We start from the raw sequence: 7168 nt of genomic DNA, 5'->3' as shown, positions 1-7168 counted from the left end.
ATGTGTATGCAATAGACTGTCACACAATTTCATATTACAATAATATATACATGGTACTAGACTTGCCATATAAATTTATACATAACAATACAATGCAGTAATGGCTATCCATAATAACGAAATGTTTGACATAAGTTTTTGAAACAGTGCTTTACAATTATCACGATACAAATTTCAGTATAAATTTTACATCTTATATAAACGAAACATTTTAGATTCCTCTTTCGAAATAATTTACAAAAGTCTGAAAAATTTAATAAATCATCCTGACATACCGAAACTAGCTAAAATCATATGCCGAAAAGTAAATGTTACAGAATTCTGTAGAATGAACAAAAATTTACCAAATAAAAATCGTAATGCAAAAATCATACAAAAATCTAACAAATAAATTTCTTACCTCGATCGAGCATAAATTTCTAGCAAGAAAATAATTCAGACATAGATTCGTCTATAATGTCGTAAGGTGGTGTGCGCAAGGCATATCTAGTCCAGTCTATTTAAAGGATAATGTCCCGCCAAATACTAAATTTCATAGGATTCACGGCTAAGCCGTGGACTCCGACTATTGTCATTTTCACGGGATTCACGATATAGCCGGGGAATCTAACTACTTTGGCGCGAATTTAAATTGACAATTTGAGGCCCATTATAGTGGTTTTGGGGATAAAAACATAAATTACTGAAGTTTATAAAATATCAACTTTCTTATTACTGAACAGAATTTAATGAAATTTACATGGCAATTTAAGTTATGAAATACAGAAAAACATGAGAGGTATTTTATGCGTGAAATCTGACAGTTACCTCAATAACTCAAAAATTTACAAAAAGATGATGCAATACCTGCATTTACATTACAGATAAAATAAGGCCCGTATGTCAATTTGTGACAATCACTAGTTTTTGTTACGTTAAGTTTTATTATTCTATTAGTTGGAGGTTGTTCATTTCTGCTTACAGTATATTTTCGATAATGTTTAGAGTAAAAAAAAATGGTCAAGAATATAAACATAAGATGAGATGGTGATATGATTATGAGGTATTTCCTTTAAGTAAATAAACACCAATAGTAATTTAAGTCCTGTTATGATGCAGATCTTACGAATTTATATTTTGTCAATATGAATATTATTTTAAAAACAATTTCTACCAAAGTTCTAAAGGACCTTCTTATAGATTTTATTTTCAATTTATGCATCGTGTGATATGTTTATTTTTTTTTATAAATAAACAGCCAAACCACGTGATATATTTGTTCGAGTGCGTACTAAATAGTGCATCGATGACTGGAGGGCAAAGGTCAATAAGGCACATCAAAGACATCTTATTTGCTTCAGTAACTTCTATGACCCGGTCTAATTAGGTGACATCCTCGAACAATGTTACGGTCTTGATCACCAAGGTGACCCATGTTTTATCATGTCAGTTGCATACAAATTTCGTAATAATTTCCAGTATATTACTAAAAACATCTACTACAGTGACAAAGGGCAGCGTTGCATAAAATATAATGAATATCATTCGCGTCCGAGGAAAATATATACTGCAGCTATTTGAAGAAAAATAATGTTTTGACAGAAAAAATAAAGAAAAAGTAATAGATTTTTAAGTGTAAAAAAAAAAATAAGTTTTATGATTATTTTGCGATAGAATTCTGGACATTAGAATGCTCACGGACGGACCAACATTTAGAAAAAAATGCAGAACCTCAGGTTAGATATAATCAATTACATATGCATTTTTAAGCAAGCCATTTCTTACAATAAATTGTGTGATCAAAATATTTTTATAGTGGCAATATAATTCGTAATATAATGGTAATCTAATGTAGGTTAACATATTTTTCAGCGGTCATTTGCGCATGAAAATTAAAACATCCGGTAAAACTACGGGGCAACCAACCGCATTGTAAATTCGTCTATATGTGTGAGTCAGTCCCTTTAAATAAAAACAAAATTTAATCAATGAAATTTACTAAATGCAATAAAAAAAGATGAAAATAAATATCAGAAACAAAGCTCCACTAATTTCGCATCCCGTATCTTTATAGTTTTACATAATTATTATATTTTGCATGTAAAATTTGAATCGGTTTTATATTAATGCACATTTATCTACATTAGAGAATATAGGTTTAAAGTCTGGTCACACACTATGAAATAGCTATATCATTCAAGACCCCCAACACCGCTACACCTGCGTCCCACACAGACACTACCCCAAAAACTTACAGCAATGAAAGTATTTGCTAATGCTAAAATCAGCTTTTGTCTACCGGAACATAGGTTTAAAGTTCAGGAGAGGATCTTACGATGAAAATACTATATGTCATCCAAACGCTACCAACCTGTTGAAGTTAACCTTATTATACAGACGTTTGTGATACGACTGATTTTAACTTTGGAATGTCGTTTTATTGCGGAAAACCACAGGTTATGCATTTGCAATGCCAGGACATGCAACTGGTAGAAGCAAGAATACAATGTCCGGAACTTCAGTTCAAAGGATGCGAGAACATTTAACAAAACTGTATTTGGTTACTTACAGAGTAAGACCGGACAATATCGAAAGCTATTCGATACAGTGTAACTGCAGAAGGTTTTTTTAAATGATATAAGGTGCATTCATCCCGTTTATGTTTAGTCGAAAATTTGCAGATGTGGAATTAAGCGTAAAACAGGTATTGAAAAATTTGTATTGTACAAAATGAAATAAAATAACACACAATACTTCCAAACATCCGAAGAATTCGACCTGGTATAGTAAATGATGAAGGTAGTTTACAGGTAGGTGATGGATAGAGTAATAGTGTAACGAGAGATGTTTTCTTTTTCCTGTTTAACATTTCATTTTGAATACCTCATAAGACTAATTTAGATGTTTTGCATGCATTTTTCTACCAACAGGGGATGCATTTTTTACAGACTCTATTGGGATAATAAGGCAAAAGTAATAATTGCTCACTTAATTATATGAATCATTATGCATTTCTAGCTAACAATTTGTACACGGTTGGAACAGAAGTATCTCCAAATAGACATTTAGTTAATAAAAGCAATATGCTACACAAGCAATTTGCATGAATACAATTCGGAAAAAAATGTGTGGTTCCTCGGTCAGCTAGCATTTCGTAACATAACTCATTTTGACTTTAAAAATAATGCTTTTCAATTACATTTGATATGACATTTCCCTAGTGTTGCAAACAAGAGCTGTTTGTAAAACATTAGTCCGATTTCATACCCTATTTTTTGTTCACAGGAGATAACCCCTTAGGCTATTCAAATTTTGTGTAATTATATCCCCTTTCTTCTCAAAATAATCAGAGCAAAGAAAATTTGGTCAGAATTTATAGGAAATGATTTTAAAATATAAAAAGGATTATCTAATTGGTAGCAAGACTGGTAAAACATGTATTAACAACCCCTTCTCCATCCCCATGACTTGTCCCATTTTCAGTCCCGTGATCACTATGACCTTGACCTTTGATCTACTAACCTCAAAACTAGTAGGGGTCATCAACATTATAAGTCCAATTATGCTGTCAAGTTTAAAGAGACGAGTTCACGTGGTTCTTTATTTATTGAATGGAAACTATTTTCAATGTTAAGGACCCTGTGACGTTGACATTTGACTTACTAACCCCAAAAATAATGGGGGTGGGTCTTCTACTTTATTAAGTCCAATTATTCGATCAATCTCGAAGGTTCTTGGTGAAGTTATTATCAGGTTATCAAGAGGCATCCGCAATAATCAGGTCCCTATAACTGTGAATTTTGGCCTAATGACCCAAAACCAATAGCAACCATCTACTTTATACGCTCAGTTATGCTTCCAAGCTTGAAGGTTCTAAGTCAAGTGGGTCTCAAGGTATTGGTCAGAAACTGTTTGCAGGTTCGAGTCCCTGTGACCTAGATCTTTGACTGGCCCCTAAAACAGTAGAGGTCATCTACCTTAAAAGTATCATGCTGTCATATTAAAATTTTCTAAGTTGAGTGGTTCGCAAGGTATTGGGCGGAAATTGTTTACAAGGTTCATGCTGCTGTGTCCCTGGTCTCTGAACTATTGATCCAAACACAACAGAGGTCATCTCTTTTATATCCCTAGTCATGCTATCAGGTTTGAAGATTCTGGGTCAACTGGTCCTAAAGTTATAGGGAGGAAACTGTTTTCAAGGTTTCGGCCCTTGTAACCTTAACCTTTGATTTTTTGACCTTAAAAGACTATGGGGTAATTTACCTTATAAGCCCAACCATGCTACCAAGTTTGAAGTTTCGGGGTCAAATGGTTCTTAAGTTATTTAGCCGAAACCGTTTTCAGGGTTCAGGCCCCTGTGACCTTGACCTTTGACGTATTGACAAATATTTTAGTGATTATTTACTATTTATTGTAGTATGATTATGCTTTATTATAAGCACAATCATATTACAAAGTAGTAGGGTCTGTAGGATCTGGATCATGTTGTTTTCAAGTAATATAACGAAAACGTTTTCATAGACCAGGCCTCCGTGACCTTGACTTTGATAAATTGACTTTAAAAACTATAGGGGTTATTTCCTTGATAATCTTTAGTTTTAAAGTTCTAATTCAAGTGGTTGTTATTGGGCGGATAATGTTTCAAGTTTCAAGCCCCTGTTATCTTAACCTTTGACCTATTGTTCCAAAAAACTGTTGAGGCCATCTACTTTATAAGTTCAGTCATGCTACAAAGTTTGAAGGTTCTTGGTCAGGTAGTTCTCAAGGTAATGTGCGGAAACCGTGCACTCTACGGACCGACCGACGAGACCAACAGGTGAAAACCAATATATCTCCGATTCTTCGAAGAGTACATGATTATCAATGATTGCGAAATAATAATGTTAGGTAACTATAGAGACTTTTTTGTGCGAGAGTCTAAATGTAAAACAGGCTAATTTCACTACAAGAAGGACGGCCACCTTGTTTTTAATATTTTTATAGATCTTACGCCGTAACAGCAGTCTACCGATCAGGTTTAATGGTTGCACCACAGATGCGGGAAAGGATTAATACCTAGTTCTCATTCCCTATCGGTACCTAGTTATGAAGGAGTGAATGACAATTTCAATTGTTCATTAACAGATGTTGTCATATTTGCAAACGAAGTAACCTAAAAGTTAACCGAGTTTAGCGGTTAATGTAAATAACAAGAATGGAGATACTCGTCATTCAGTTATAGAGAAACCGCCCACACCTTACACTTCTTTGGCTGCCTAGAGGACCAACAGGCTTCTTCTATAATGGAAATGGAATCTTCGAAATTGTCACGGAAATTTTTACACATTTTTCAGTTTAAAAAAAGTCCTTTAACAACATTTTCAGATCGCTGCAATTATTCTCACGATAGTTGTATACAGAAAAATGCAAACGCCTTAAAATAAACTTAGTGTAATTATACTTTCTTGTCCTTCTGGATCATGGGATACATTTGATGCAAGGGTCGTAAAGGGTGGTGCATATTTCATTACATCTCTCCAAGTCAATCTGACTCAGATATTATTCTTGCGCGCTAAATTGCAGAAAGATCTTCTTAAAATTCAGACTAGCTTTAGAAATTTGATATTGACAACAATTGGCGAAATCCAATACCCTTGAAAAACTATCAATACAGCAGTTACATATTTTTAGATGGCCATTTTCTAAGCATCAGATATTGCTGAATTTGCAAAGAGGTGAAGAAAAGTTATATAAAAAAAAAACTTAAAAAGTCGAATTAATATATTTTAGTTTCAATTTCTGTTCAGCTGGTGGTTGTTATATTTTCTTGTCCTTTTGGATCATGGGTACATTTGATGCTAGGGTCGTGAAGGATGGTGCATATTTCATTACATCTCTCCGAGTCAATCTGACTCATTTATCGCTTTGAATTCTTGCGCTCAAAAATGCAGAAAGATCTTAAAATTCAGACTAGCTTTGACAATAATCACAACGTATATACGACGGAAATAATGTCGCCGTTAAATGGAGGGCGTAATGTTTAAGGTAGTAAAGGCTTAGTATTGATTCTATGTTTTCATTGCTTTATTGGAATTTGGAATGGAATATATGTTCATTTGTAGGGAACTACACTTCCAATATACGTACTCGCACAAATAACATCAACCCAGAACGTGCAGTACAATTTGGTTTTATATAAAGCAGCATTGAAACGAATCTTCCTGTGTGAGTGGACTTGATGTGGAATGTGCACGCTCGTTTGTAATGCTAGGCGCTTTACCGTAACTTGTCTGGTATACTGTCGTAGTGATTAGTTCGTACAAGTTCTCTCTCCTTATAATATGCAAACTGATCGTGTTACACGTATGTCCCTGTGAGCCAGTCTGTCATTCGTCAATGGTTATTTATCTCGAAACTCCTATTTATGGTTACTGACGGAGAATCGCTTGCAAAATTGACCGATAAAACATTGTTGCAAATCGGCGTTAAACATAAGAAGACGGTACATAACAAAACAAAAGTTAGGTATTCACTGTTTGTTTGACTGGGTTTAACGCCATTTTGATTGATTTTCAAACAGTACTGTTGCTACGCAAAACTGTGTTTCCTGGATTCCGGACAAGTACTGACATGTTCTCCGCAAATAACTGACAACTGCTCTACATAACGGATAGATGGAAGACGAATGACTTAAAGGGAATTCCTATAGTTTTTTATGCGCATCTTTCTGCGCAGCCGACACTTTCTATGGAAAACTGAATTGAAGTCAACATTTGTTGAAACATGTTACAGACAATCTTAAATATGAGGAATTTTGAACGAAATAACATTTTTGATAAGTTTTATCAGTAATCAAATGTTGATACTGGTTTATGTTGTATTGACAAGTATAATGCCTGACAGGTATCTTGCTATTTTTGTGGTTGTGTTTTCACATCGCATTTTAGTACAAAGACAGTGTTATTCATATAATGTAAGACAATTGACTTAGTACTGATAAGACAATACCACCTTTCAGATTATTTAGTATTCAATTATAGAAAGAATTAAGAATTTTTAAAACTTTTTTTTTAACTTCTAGCACACATACATGTAATCAATTTGGCCAGGTTCGCGCCATTTTCCGTCGAACAGGTGTTGTATTCTAGCGGTCTTAACATAAAATTTAGCCTGGTGACCCATACATTTTTAGCTATTTTTATGCTCACAA

This window comes from Mercenaria mercenaria, chromosome 18 (assembly GCF_021730395.1).
Source record: "Mercenaria mercenaria strain notata chromosome 18, MADL_Memer_1, whole genome shotgun sequence".
Taxonomy (NCBI): Eukaryota; Metazoa; Mollusca; class Bivalvia; order Venerida; family Veneridae; genus Mercenaria; species Mercenaria mercenaria.
The sequence above is the reverse complement of the archived record's forward strand: the minus strand, read 5'-3'. Positions refer to the sequence as shown.